We start from the raw sequence: 14,387 nt of genomic DNA, 5'->3' as shown, positions 1-14,387 counted from the left end.
GATGAATGCATTTACATCCAGATAATATCCAATTCAGTTGTCACAGTGCTAATGTAACTGCTCAGGACTTGTCTTGGTACTGAGAGAAGGAGAAGGTTTATATAGCACAGTGCATTCTAGGAAGTCACATAGCTGCTAACAGCCAGAAGCCTTATTCTCTCCTTATCTGGAGTGAGATGAATGAAGATGAACTTCATTCAGGTAATCAGAAATATGCCACTGTCCAGTGCCCTACATGAAAATCAAACGTTACAAGAAAATATTATGCCAAAACACACAAAAAGTTTTGCTTTGTTTTTAAGGGGTGCTGCTTTCATAACCCCCAGCTGGTGCTTCCACCTGGAGAAGTCCAACAAGTGAATGGCTGCAGGGTGGGATATGACCATGAGGAACAGCACAGGTCTGGGAGCTGCCAGGGCCACACACTTCAGGGAAGCATCTAGATACCAATGAATTCACTCCACATATCTATTTTTGTATCTGTATGGAATGCAAACTGCAACTCCAACAGAGCTTGAGATTTTCCAAATGAGTATAATTTATTCTAAGCCTAAATTTGCTGGAAAACTTAGTCTAATGCTCATTTATCCAGTGAGATTACCAAATTGAAATCAGCTCAGCTCTGCACCTCCATTCAATCATTAGTCTCCAATGTAAAGCTAACAAGCAGGATTTAAATCTTATCTGCTTGCTGCAGCTTGGAACAGCAGTGCTATAGGTACTGCTCTGAAATGGAGTGCTATTTGTTGCAAGTGGTGCAGCACATTGCTTTTCTCACCTTCCAGTGAATCAGATCAACTCAGTGGTAAGGCTTGGAGTCTTACTAGGGTAGAGCATTGCAGCTCCATCTCCTCTACTATTTATCAATAATTACAAGTTCAGTTGGACTCCCACTTCACCTACATACTTCTCCACAAGATGAAGAAGGCTTTTCTCCTGCTGTTTTTCCCTTCTCTTTTTCTTCACTGGCAAACTTTTCCATCAGGAGTCTTACGGACCAGAGCACAGAACTGCAGAAATGTACTGATGTCGTAAGGAATTCAATGAGACTGACAAATAGGAAAGGGCTTCTGAAATGCGTAGTGTGTTGTAAACTAACATCAGCAAAAAGCAATGCTTTATCTAACTTGTCCATCTATCTCATTTTTTTTCCTCCAGTAATGTTTTCTCAGAGCACAGAGAGTGACCATCGTTCCAAATGCAGAACTAAACAAACAGCAGAAATAACACTTTTGTACTACAGAACTGTCTGGTTTCAGTTATTAAAACTTTTTGTCTTGTGTCATTCCAGTATGTTGTACTGCAGACCAGTAGTACTCCAAACTCTAGACATTTATGCTACTCAGAAAATGTCACATTCGTATTACTTGGCACAGTTGTCTATGGTGAAAAGGGAAATGAAGTCCATATCTGTCAGTTCACATCCCTTTCAGAACAAGGTTACTGTCTTTGCTTCATAGCTGGATATACAGTTGTATCCTCCAGAGGCATCTCAGCTTCCTCTCCAAGAGGCCTCAGCTTATCACTCTCCTTTATTTTGGAAGAGAAAGAGGAAATAGGCCACCAGTTTATCCTCTACTCATATTAGCTACATGGAATGAAAACATGCTTGGTATTCAAGACAGTATATTAAGAATAGCTTATATTTATTTTTCTTCTGCCAAGTGCAAGCCCAGAAGCAATGAAAGATAAGCCTGAAAGTAACAGATTCATTTAAAATTAGCCACACAGTGGTTTGGGAGTACTGGGAAACAAAACAGTTCCTCTGAGCACCCTTAACAGCTCTCTCTAATATAAACCAGCAGTCTGTACCTGCAGGAAAGCCAGCTCTGCTGGCCATGTAGCACTGGTGCTTTGGTACCTCCACTGTCATCCTCTCATGATCCGCTCATGATACCATTGTCAGTACCCTACAAATATGGGTGAATTACCAGCCCTGCTGCTGTTCCTCCAACACATTAAACCCTGGGCCTTAACATTTCTACAGAAATGTTGGCCCACTGGTATTGGAGATCATGAGCAAAGACAGTGAAGACAGCTGTACTGAAGAACTCGGCAACCTTTGGCTTTATTCTTTTTATTGCCCAGGACGGAAGGGTACATTAGTGAGGTTGTTTCTACAAGCTCCTCATTCAAAACCCCCATGAGGAAGAATGCTACAGACATACACAAAGGACAACAACTTTGCACTGCATGCACACACCAGTCTTAATTTATATGACACAAATCTGTTCAACCTCACATATGCAAACTACTTATTTTTCCTATCTTCTCTTTCAACCAGGCAGGATAGGAAAAGACTTTTATCCTATTCCACGCTCCAGAGGACTATACATGTAGCACTTCAAGTCATAAAGAAAACATCAGCTTGAACTGCTTTCAAGTTTCCTTATTTTGTTTGTTCAAAGAGAAGGTTATTCGATTTATTATGCTTCATTTATCTGAAGCAGCCTGCAATGTGCTAGCTGAGTGCTTTGACCTTTTGCATATTCTGTAGCTGATTGGTTTGGCCATCCATCTTCTCCACTTGTTGAAACCCCCACTTAGCAAAGAAAGGCCAACAGCCAAGCCTGTGTGAAAAATGTGATGCAAAAGGAATCAATTAGGAGCAGGGTATATTTCATTGTATTTCCCATAGTATATTAGACATTGAAGATTATGTAGAATCTGAAAAAGTGCCTAAGGTGCCTGAACTTTATGGCTGATGACAAATTATGACTATATTACAGTTTTTGAAAAATCTTTTTGGGAAGAAAAGAATCTTATGAAATCTCTGGTAGAAAGCAGTCAACATTTCTATTTCCCACAGTGATCTAAGCTCTATTAGTTAATCTAGTTCACTTCTGACTACATTGGCAACTTCTCTCATTTAACATGGCTAAGACCAAACTTTATAATTTCCTTGGTGAGCCATGTCTAATTCAAACTATTTCTTTTGACAATTCCATCCTCACTTTTGTCCAGGAATGTGAAGAGGGGAAAAAATGATGTAGAGCAAATCACAGCTTCTCTGCAGAATGACAAAGCTTTAACAGAGGTAAAGGGGCTGTCCTGTTGGCAGAGGAGCACATAGGCTGGTGGCCAAGCAACCTTCCAAACAGCAGGAGGTCTGGACTTGAACTTCCTCAGCCTCAGGTTTATATGCTAACCCTGCATATAAAACTTGCCTGGGCAAATGTTATTTGTAGAACATTACCACTTGGATGTGGAGAGCTGCATCTGTACTAATCATGTTTTACGAGGCGTAGGCTCTTCAGAGTAAGGAAATGCAGAGAAACATCACAAATCTCTCAAAACTGTTGTTTGTGAAAGAGTTTCAAGTAATACCAAGCTTGAGGATAGGTAAAAAAAATCACTGCGAAAGAAATTCAAACATAGAAGTGAATTTTGAACTGTGTGTACATGACAATTCGTGCTGAATATTTGCCAGAAATTATGGCATGTGAATGGCTCATAGTCCAGTTACCTGGTCTCAAATCTTACAGTTATATTCTATCCATTATTCCCTACAGTCAAAGAGAATTGGGTAAGAAAAGACTGTTTACCTCAGACAAGGATAGGAATCATTCTGAATTCACGCAGTGCATAACCAGGAGGGCAAAAACACAAAAAATACAGATTTGCTTCATCTGATCAGAGTGTTTTCTGTGAACAGAGTAGCTGAAAATGTCCTCTTCCCTGAAAAAGGGCAGTTGTTCTACACAATTCAGAAAGTGTCCCTTCCAACCCACCCCATGTGGCCCTTGATCAGTGTGTTTCTTGGGCAGAAAGGGCAGCAGCAGAGTACAGCTCTGTGTTCATGCAATGAGACAGCCAGACAGTCTTTAGAGCTATTTTCGTAATGCAGTAAATATCAGCCTTGCACATTAGGCACCCTGTGGTTCTCCCTGACTGCAAATACAGCTTGCTTGGGTTTGAAGAGAGCATTATCTGACATCCTCCTGCAAATGATTCAAGGGTTACTCCAAGATAAAATGGCAACTGCTCAAGAAAACCAAAGGCTATATATGAATATACGCATGTATATTCATTTCTGCTGTTCCTTCTCCATCTGTATGATAGGCTGACTTTCCAGCTGCTGAGCTGCTATCAGAGGGTGCCATTTCTTCTTTTAAATGGAAAGAGGATTCTTTTAATTGTTAATTGATACCACCCCCCAGAGCTAAGGGTGGATAAAGCACGATTGATTACAGATGGCACCGTTATACAGCAGTGGAACAGGATGTGATGTGCATTAGCAGCAGAATTCCTAACTACAAGGGCTCACCATCAAAAACAATCAATTCAGTTCAGTCTCTTTGGAAAGTCTGGAAACATCCATGCCGTTAAATTTCTGTTCATAAAACTTTATGGATGCTTTTCCAAGTGAGTAGGCTGTTGGCTATACACATTTCCTGACCTGTACAAGTTCCCTGACAGTAATGGTAACAAAATATAGCCGACAACTTTCTGAAATGAAACATCTGAAATAAAACAAACAAATCACTGCTGTCACAATTAGCCTGACTACTTAAAACTACAGAGGTAGCGTAACAGCACTGATCAACACAAGTAATTTATCTTAAAAAGTTGGAGCATATATTTTCATTAGTAGAAAGGCCTTTCTTTCACTTGTTCATACATGCATCAAAAAGGACAGAAGTTGAAATTAGGGATGTAAAGTGACACATGCCTGGAGGAACAGCCAAATACACAAGCTTCTCTCTTACTGCAAGGCACGGGAGTGGCACAGACATCCCAGCTTATGGTCCTTCAAGTGAGCAGGAACAGCTGAAAGCTCCAATATTAACTGCAGGTTTTCAGTGGAGTGCCTCAAGCAGAAAAGTACTGCTTCCACAGTGTCATGAGTCTTAGCATCCCTTTCTGCAGGAGAGATAGAGGCTGCCCAGCCTGGCTCTGGCCAGGACGTTGCACCACAAGAGAAAGGGCTTGAAAACTCTGCTCCTTCCTAGTCCACTGCTCCCATAACAAAGCTTGGAGCATGCCTGCTGTCCACAGGTGGACTCAGTCCAAGGTCTCAAATAGGGATAAGGACAAGAGAGGCACAGTGCAGACCAAACTGCTGTAATGGACTCCAGGCAAACAAAAAATTTTTGCTAGCAAAATACAGCAAACATACAGCTTTCCCCAGGCTTCAGGGGCCCAAGCAGATTTCCATCAATCCTAGGGCTTTTGTGTCTCCAGGTAGGCCTAGGGCTCCCTTGGGCTTTTGTGTTGGGATGTGGAAGGAACAGTGGAACTGGGGTAGGAGGCAGGTTTCCATGCAGGCTTCCCAGCAGTCCTGCTCAGGCTTCACTGCTTGGAAATGAAGGTACAACGTAACAGGAACAACAGCAAAGAATTTGGAAAAGCAGAAAGCAGTAGTTGGAGTGGTAACAAACTCTGGAAAGCTGCAAAGACCATCTCCGTTGCAATCCTGGCCAGTGCTGAGGTATTCAGCTAGCTGACTGCAGCAGTGATGGGAAAGTACAGTCTTAGATGAGAAGACGTGTGTGTGGATGTGGAACTCTAAAAAGGAAAAATACAGCCGTATGTATGATTATTTTATGTCCAGTTTTTTTGCATTGTGTGTTTCCTAATCAATTACTTATTCACTTCATCTACAGTGAATAAACAGACCAGCACTCTGGAATCTGTTTTTAATTACAGTTATTTCATTTAATGATGAAAAATGAGGAATTTTTTTTTTTTTTTCTTTCTGTCCCATGTGACCTGCTTTCTATAGGGCTTCTATTTTAAAATTTTCTAAGTATCCTTCTCTTCTGGTTCCAGAATTTCCCTGTTCTCCACCCCTTATATTTCTTGGACAGTACAACTCCACAGTAACTAATTGCTCTGTGAATATTTATCCTCGCATATACCAGAGAGACCACTCATTTCTGTAGTGCTGTTTTTCAGAGTTTCTTGAAGCTTCCCGAGTGACTGCAGCCAAACAGCCCAAGAGTAATCGTGCTGCACGTCAGAAGTTACATCATTAGGAATTGCTAAGAAATAATAATTGCACTAATGTTTCTTTATGCCTCTTTGCAGCATATAAGAGGGCTCATTAAGGGTTCCTCTACTGGGGTAGAAGTACCTGAGTGGGCTCACATATATGAAGCTCATCTTTGAGAGACAAAATTGGTTCCTAAATGGCCCCAGAATGTAGACAGTGGTCATGGCTCTAATTGTAGCTCTTTAGACACTGTCTCTTCATCTAAAAGCCTGTCCTTAGTGTGAGGGTGGAATAGCTGGAAAATTGACCCACTTTCATGGGGTATCTTTGCTATTTTTAAGCATGTATTTCTCTCTGCTTTCCAAATCTCTTTTAAAGAGCCTTCAAAGTCACTTCTCCCAAGAATCTCTCAGAGAGCTTCTGTGGGTTAAATCTCTGAAAATATGAAACTCGAGGGTGTCCCTGGGGCCCTGTCCTGCTGGAGGCATGCGGGCCTTCCACAATTCCTGCTGTGGCTGGCAGTAAAAGAGATGCCTGGGCAGCAACAGGAAGATGCAGTGAATATTTCAAGAATAAGAGCGTGGCTTTTCAATGCAATTCAAAGTTCTGGGATGTTCCAAACGTGGCCTTACCTTGAGCACCGGATGCAGGTTTGGGCATCGCAATATAAGGACATAAAGCTGTTAGAGAGTGTCCAAAGGAGACCTACAGAGATGGGGAAGGGTCTAGAGGACACACGAGCAGTGTCTGAAGTCCCTTGGTTCATGCAGCCCAGAGCGGAGGAGACAAGGGGAGACGTCATGGTGGCTGCAGCTCCCAACAGGGAGCAGAGGTGCGGCGCTGAGCTCTGCTCTGTGTGACAGCGACAGGGCCCGAGGGAACGGCATGGAGCTGTCAGGGGAGGGGCGGGTTGTGGCATAAAAGTGGCATTGTGTGCACGAGAATGAGGAATCCGCTTGCCCCTACCCCATCAGGCCTGCAGCCCGGAGACCTGCCCGTCCGGGCTCAGCTGTGGGCTGACGGGGCTCTGGGTGCCCCTGGAGGTGAGGCGGGAAGCACCCCGTGCCCGGCAGGCCAGGCTAGCTCTTTTTCTGCCTAGTATTGCCCTCTGCTGGCACTTTTTAGAACACCACCAACATTGTAGTTGTCACATTGTAACGTTGTTATTACTGCCAAGGCCATTTAGCCTCCTGTTACGTTTTCCCCTTAACATCTGTATTCGACTGCACTGCCAGCTTGTGGAACCCCAGGCTGGAGATGATAAAACATATTTTCTGTTCTTACCAACATTTAAAAACTCCTTCTTTATCATTACGGCTTTTGAACTGGTGTGTCAACAGCTTAATAAGTTCTGGGTGGAAACTCCTGCAGCCATCCTGCCTTCTGCCAGCTCTTGATATGTCCTTGGTTTTGGGTACACTTTAATACAATCTTTAAAGGATATTCCCTCACCCAGTGTGAAAGCTGAGAGCAGTTATTAGCAGTTGGTTTCTATTCCAAACAGTTTCTGAAAGAACTTTTCTGAAGTCTGAAGGTAATAATGAACTGGTTGCTCCAATACGTTGATGAAGATGGATGGGGCTGATCTGCCTTACAACAAGCAGAGAATTACATTCTCGTGGCATAACTTCTGTACACTGGAGAGCACCAAAACTACGACTTCACTGCACCATGGAAAAAGCTAGGCATCTTTTTTCTAGACAAAATAAAGATTAGTAAAATTTCATATGAAATAAATGATATGTGAGGCTGGTGTTGCCTTCAACTCCTCTGCCCACAGCATTGCTCCTGCCTTAAACGTGTCATTTTGAATCACAGAATGGCCTGGGTTGAGAAGGACTTCAATGATAACCTAGTTTCAACCCCCCTAATGTGGGCAGAGCTACCAACCACTAGACCAGGCTGCCTGAGCCAGAGGAGACTTTACAGCACAGGAAGCCTAGCAGCTAACTGTGTTAAGTAGTAAACCCAAAGAAACAGCTGATACAGGTTTCTCTATTCCAGCAATGAGACAGCAGCCAAGCTGTCTTGGTACACCAACATTGTCCTCTGTTTTTGGGGTTCTGCTCTGTCAATAAAGATGTATTTCTGGGCTTCCAGTTGGAACCCTTTAACTGAGTTATTCCCAACCTATTTTCCTCTCTCATTAAAGTTCAGAAATAAAAAAAAATAATATTTTCTTTTCAATGATGGTTCAGACCTAAGAAAAAAAGAAGAAGAGAAGCAAAGCTCAGATCTGAGCCATGCTTTGTGCTGGCCCAGAAAGGAGATCTGGACAAAGCCTGTACTCAGCACTGGTGAGGCCGCACCTCGAGTACTGTGTCCAATTTTGGGCCCCTCACTGCAAGAAAGACATTGAGGCCCTGGAACGTGTTCAAAGGAGGGCAACAAAGCTGGTGAGGGGTCTGGAACACAGGCCATATGAGGAGAGGCTGAAGGAGCTGGGAATGTTCAGCCTGGAGAAGAGGAGGCTCTGGGGAGACCTCATTGCTCTCTATAACTTCCTGAAGGGAGGTTGTAGTGAGCTGGGGGTCGGCCTCTTCTCTCGTGTCATTAGTGATAGGACCAGGGGGAATGGCTTCAAGCTACGGCAGGGGAGATTCAGGCTGGACATGAGGAAGTATTACTTTTCAGAAAGGGTGGTCAGGCACTGGAATGGACTGCCCAGGGAGGTGGTGGAGTCACTGACCCTGGGGGTGTTCAGGGAAAGACTGGATGTTGTGTTGAGGGACATGGTTTAGTAGGAGCTATTGGGAATAGGTGAACGGTTGGACTGGGTGATCTTTTAGGTCTTTTCCAACCTTGGTGATTCTATGATTCTATGATTCTATAAAGCCAGCCTAGTATTTCTAAGACTGATGTTCCTGGAGACAGCTTCTCAGCTTTCAGGCTGAATGAGGGAATGCCTCGGATCAGAGTGAGAAAAGCACATCATGGTGCTTTTCTGGAGGGAGTCTTCAAGCAAAAGAACTGAAGGAAGCATGCTGGTCTGAGTAGATGGAAGATATGCGGCCTGTGGGAGATGTGCAGAGAGGAAGGCCTGAGGAGCTTACAAATGCCTGCAAGGATCAAGAGGCATCTGCTGGCTGGAGAGGGAAACATGGCAAAGCTGCAGAGGAAAGGAGAGACCTTAAAGGGGATTTAATGTGCATGTGAAACAGATCTGAATCCCCATGCTGCATCCTCTCCTGTGGAGAGAAAGCAGAAAATACATCTGTACATATTCCTTAAGGTTGTAAACCAGCCTGGGGAATTAATTCCTGATTATGGAGATGAATATGCCAACAGCATGATCTTCAAATAACAGGGATAAACTGTATGGTTAGTTAGGTTTGTAGTTTGGATCAGGGTAACTTTATACAGCACTGTCTTCTAAAACAGGAAAGGAAGAAAGCAGGTCATCAGTCTGCTTCAAAGCCTTGGTGCTCAAAGAAGTACATTCTTCTTTAATTTTGTTAACATCTCCAATTTGTCATTTGGAGATCTGAGATTTTAATCTCCCCTGGTATTTTCAGCAGCAGCAAAATGGCACATCTCTATCTTGCCGGTGATGGCTTAGATGTAATTTGGCTTGTCATTTGACTCTAAGAATGGTCTTAGTGTATCACAGAGCTCTCTGTTTATTTCTGGGTATGCAGTTATGTGAATTCAGAAGCTGTTCAAGGTCCCTGCCGGCACCTGGAAGTCTCCTGAGTAGGATCAAATGCTCATTTTACTTCTGTAATATCAAGCTCACAGTGCTCTGTTGCGGTTTCTTCTTACAAAAATTTAAATCAGTAATACGATACAGAAACTTCAATAATAAACTTATTTGTGAAAGTGGAACGTCAGGTTGCTATTATAGATAATCATTTTAAAAAAACACAACAATTTGACCTCCACATGCAGGAAAACAATGTTATCTGCTTTTTGGGATGAACGAAGTAAGATGGAAGAAGCTGTATGGGTATCTGCTTACTGCCCATTTGCAATAAATGAAAAGCAACTTTTGAGCTTCAAAATGTTGCAAGTAGCACTTTCCTTCTTTCCTTTTTCACTGTAAATGAGGTGAATTAGGGAAGCTGAGGTCAGTGTATGGAGAAAGAGGACAAACTGCAAATACAAAAGAGAGACTCAACTACACTAAAGCCCCATGCAGAATGGGAAAAAATGGCTGAGGTGCTGAAAAACCCAGCACAGCACTTAATTTTTCCCCACAACATCTCTTTTATCTTCATTTTGTGAAAGAGCATCAGAGGCAAGAAATTTCAGTGGCACGGTCCAGCTGTTCCCAACTCATCCCCCCAGGACACTTTGGTGCAGTTCTGCTGTGGAATGGTTGATGCTGTGACCTACCATCTACAAGACCTACCCCAACCTCCTATCCAGTATAACTTAAAGATATCCCCAGGATGCTGGAAAGGTAGGAGGGCTGGGCACACAACTTGGCCTCCATCTAGTCCAAATCTGGGAATGCAGTATAACTACAGTTCATCTTACATAATGAGACCCGCTGTATTGCTGAGAGATCTCTAGGATGACCTGGACATGTGGGCAACATGATCTCCAGCACAACAGCTCGTTTAAAAAGGATGATATATCACTGAGACTCAAATTATTGAGGTGTTTGGCTGGAAAGGAGGGCTTGTGAAAGTCCCACTGCCATGTCACAGTAAAGAAAAGAAAATCAAAGCATAAGCAAGATTCAGATAAACTGTTATGAGATTCACAAGTTCTGAAGGATACAACAGAGAAAGCAATGGGGATGATAGTTTTCAGAATGAATTTGGGATATTCATGCCAAAACAGGAGGTAGAGTATACAACAGATGTGGAACCACTGTGTGTGCTTTATTTGTGACAATGGTGAAAAAATGTAGAGTGTATTAGAATACAGCTATTTTAACATTTAGCTTAAAAAAGTGATAGATTAATTATAACACATATAAAAGTCATTCAATTAGAAGGCACAGAAGATATATCCCAGGCACATCCTACGTGACATCTCTGAAGGACTTTTTAATTACAGTGAAAGTAATGTTCAAATACCTTTAATTTCTGCAGCTGACAGGCTATTTTATCTTCAAAACAAGTAAAGCGAAACTAGACCAGTGATGTGCACAGGAGAGAGCTCCAATTTTATACAACAACAGCTTGCTCTCTCTGGCTGGCTTGCATGCAGACATGCTGCATCTGCAGGGGTAAATGCAGCTCCGAGCCTTGGAAAATCTAAATACGTTGTTTTTATTGCATAACATATTTTGGTTTATGCCTTGAAACGCAGTGATAAGACAGACCTCTGTCAAAAAAACCGTGTCTAATTTTTAGTGTTGGATGTGCAGACCTGTACTGCGTGTTCCATTTTTTGCATCAAGGGTTTATTGTAACGGCTTTGGTCGTACATGCCTGGAATATATGATCAAACTGTTTGCAGCCCCAATTGAAATTTATTTTGCGTCATTCTTTTCTCTCTCCCTCTCTTTCTCTCTCTTACTCATCTGATCATTTGAAAAGCTCTCATTTGCACACACAAAGTAATTTATTTTTTTTTCCTCGTCTAAGAGTTTCCAGAAAACAGATCTGATTATTGCTACTTGCATGTGATGTAGGCTATGACAACAGCACTTCTAAACATTCAGAATTCATGAATCCAGCTATTCCCAACCCTAAATGATAAAATGTTAAGTACAATAAATGTGAGAGTCTTCATTTTCCTTCTGGCTTCTGAGACTTTCAAATCAGCCCACATTTTCAGGCTTTTGTGGCTATGAGTTATAGGCTTTCTACCACCCAGCCCAATTTGCCCTCACATTTTCAAGTACAAATGTACGTGGCAAATAGCAGGCACACAGAAACTTGCAGAGAATTCTTGTGAGCTGTCCACAGTCTCCAAGTAGCATAGGGAAAAAACCCTGTAAAACTGTTATTAAATAACACCAGATTATAAACTGTATGAAAATACTCACATCCCAAAGCCAAACACACTAAACTCATTGTTGGGGCAGAGAAATTTTTGGCATCCTTACTGAAAAGCAGCTTTGCTGCACCAAAGAAAGAAATTAAAAAAAAAAAAAAGGAGAAAAATGGAAACTCGTTTCCCTACTGGATTATTTCGTGCTTGTTGGAAAATTATATGAGGTTGTGCCTTGCAGGTGTTACAGCTAAAGCTTCAGTAAATTAAACAAACTATCAGGTTAAAGCAAATTCATTTGGTATAAACAGGAACTGCAGTGGTTTGTGTTTCTGTTTCCCAAACCCAGAATGGAAGCATAGAAAAAAATTGTCTCAGAAGCCGCAAATGGGAGCACAAAATATTCTCGCACGGAACCCTGGAAATGCTGCATCCCACGGCAAGATGTGAGCACAGTGCGAGGTGGAAGAACAGGACATGGGGAGGGACAATATCCCCTGCTGCAAGCTGATTTTTAATATCAACATAATTTATGGGCACTAAGAATGACTTTTAAAACAGGCAGACTGTTGAATCCTGAGACATTTCCACCCACTCTGTTTTCACTGCTTAAATCAAAGCCTGCCTTTGCTCAGTAGCAGTGTTATAGCAACATCTAGGAGTTCAGATCAGTGACTGAGTTGTCTTTGAGCTGGCCTCTTGGCAAAACAGAAAGGGTAAAATTCTCTGGAATGGAAAGATCCTGTGCCATGGAGATGGCCTGACAGGCACCGTACAGAGCTGCAGCGCAGCTGGAGCCAGCAGTCTTCCAGCCCAAAACCTGAACACCTGCAGATTGATCTGCAAGTTATACCAGTTATTGTAATCTGCAGATAAAAAAAAATCCATGTGAAAAGTGTCTGTGTACAGCACAGAATAACAAGGAAAGGAGCGCCTTTTGCAAAACGTTAAGCAACAGTCTGGGTTTGTAATTAGCCAGTCTGACAGCTGACTCTTCACCAGGAGGGTCAAAGCAGCGTCAAGTTTTTGTGCAGCAGGTGAAGTTATGACATAGGCTGCTCCTCTTCTTCCCCACACAGAAGCAGCTGGGAACACATGAGGGTGTCTGAGAGAAGGGAGAGGGAATAGTGATGAAAGTCAGCACTGCTGCAGGAACGAGGCTGCGAGAAGGCTGTTGCAGGGAGAGATTTCTGTACTATTCTATACATCCATGCTCCCAAATTTTGACAGTACAAGAGGTAATGGCTTTAAGTTTCACCAGCGGAGATTCCGGTTGAATATTAGGAAAAAATTCCTATCAGAAAGAGTGATAGATAAATCATTGGCACAGGCTGCCCAGGGAGGTGGTGGAGTCACTGTTCCTGGAGGTGTTCAATAAATGTGGAGATGCAGCACTGAGGGACATGGTTAGTGGGCATGTGGGGACAGGTTGATAGGTGGGACTGTGTGATCTTAGTGGTCTTTTTCAACCTAAATGATCCTATAATCCTATGATTCCATGATTTTCCTCTCATCTTTCCCTAAATTTCCATCTCCTCCAGGTCACTGAGCATCCCTCAAAGCACAAACCAAGGAGCCATTTTTTCTCCCCTGTTTTATAGCCTCATTTCTACCTCCACTGAAAACCATGAAAGATTGGCCACGGAGGAGAAAGGGTCTCTTTAAGAGTATGAGGATGGTATACAACATAACAAACCATATAAAGTAGCAGTCTCTTTTAATTCAGTCATCATAAATGGGAAGGGCAGCTCTAATAAAACTTTCCTTACAAAGCTTATAACCACAAGGTATCACTGACATCAAGACTATTGACCTGTTCAGCTGAGCACATTGCTCCTGTTAGCAAATAGGAGAGCAATAGTTTATATCTGTGTGCAACAAACACCATTCTGATGGCTCTGACATAGCTGTCACTGTCTCCTGGAGCATCTCATCCTGGCTGCATGTTGCCTCAGCACCCAGTGCAGTGCCTCCTGGCTCTGACCTGCTCCCAGCACAGAGGAAGCCTTTGCTGACAAATTCATATTTCTTCAAATAGATTAATTGCTGTGGCATATCAGTAACTTAGCCCAGAGACATCTTTCAATATTCTGCAAGAGGTATATTTCTGGATAAAACCAGTATTAGAGTCTTCTGTAAAACAGAAAGAGTAACAAAATGCAGAAGAGCCAACAGAAATGAGCTTCTGACATATTTGTGAAATGCTTAAAAAAAAAGAAAAAGGCAAGAAAGTATTTTATTTGCAAGGGCAAGTAAGTCAGGAACTGTAAGATGGATTGCATGATGAACTGTGACAGTTAGGATATTTGTAGAATCCGTACTTGTGCTGTAACTACATTAATTAGGATAACTGTATGATATGAGTGGGGCTCTCAGGGTTTAACCTAATCAGTGAGATATGACCTTTCTCTATAATGCTCAGAAATTAGCAATGCATCATTTCTTCTTTTAAGATCTGCAGTATCTTCAGCTCTGCCCAATCTTTGTGAAAGCAATTGGAACTGTGCAAAATAAGCAAAAGGGATGGAAAGAGCACTGATCAGATCAGAACTGCAGTGAAATC

The 14,387-nt window shown here is 42.4% G+C and overlaps 1 protein-coding gene across 1 annotated transcript in view; it reads right to left on the bottom strand.

The window, feature by feature from the left end:
- C1QTNF7 (C1q and TNF related 7) overlaps positions 1 to 6,961 on the bottom strand; it is a 55,596-nt gene extending 48,635 nt beyond the window's left edge. Inside the window, exon 1 of the mRNA XM_052682489.1 lies at positions 6,568 to 6,961. The gene's annotated coding sequence lies outside the window, so the exon portion shown is untranslated. The remainder of the gene's footprint in view (positions 1 to 6,567) is intronic.
- Positions 6,962 to 14,387: the final 7,426 nt, after the last annotated feature.

The sequence above is a fragment of the Tympanuchus pallidicinctus genome, unplaced genomic scaffold, assembly GCF_026119805.1.
Source record: "Tympanuchus pallidicinctus isolate F22 unplaced genomic scaffold, pur_lepc_1.0 scaffold2, whole genome shotgun sequence".
Lineage (NCBI taxonomy): Eukaryota > Metazoa > Chordata > Aves > Galliformes > Phasianidae > Tympanuchus > Tympanuchus pallidicinctus.
Note: the sequence above shows the minus strand (reverse complement) of the source record. Positions and strands in the feature narration are given on the sequence as shown.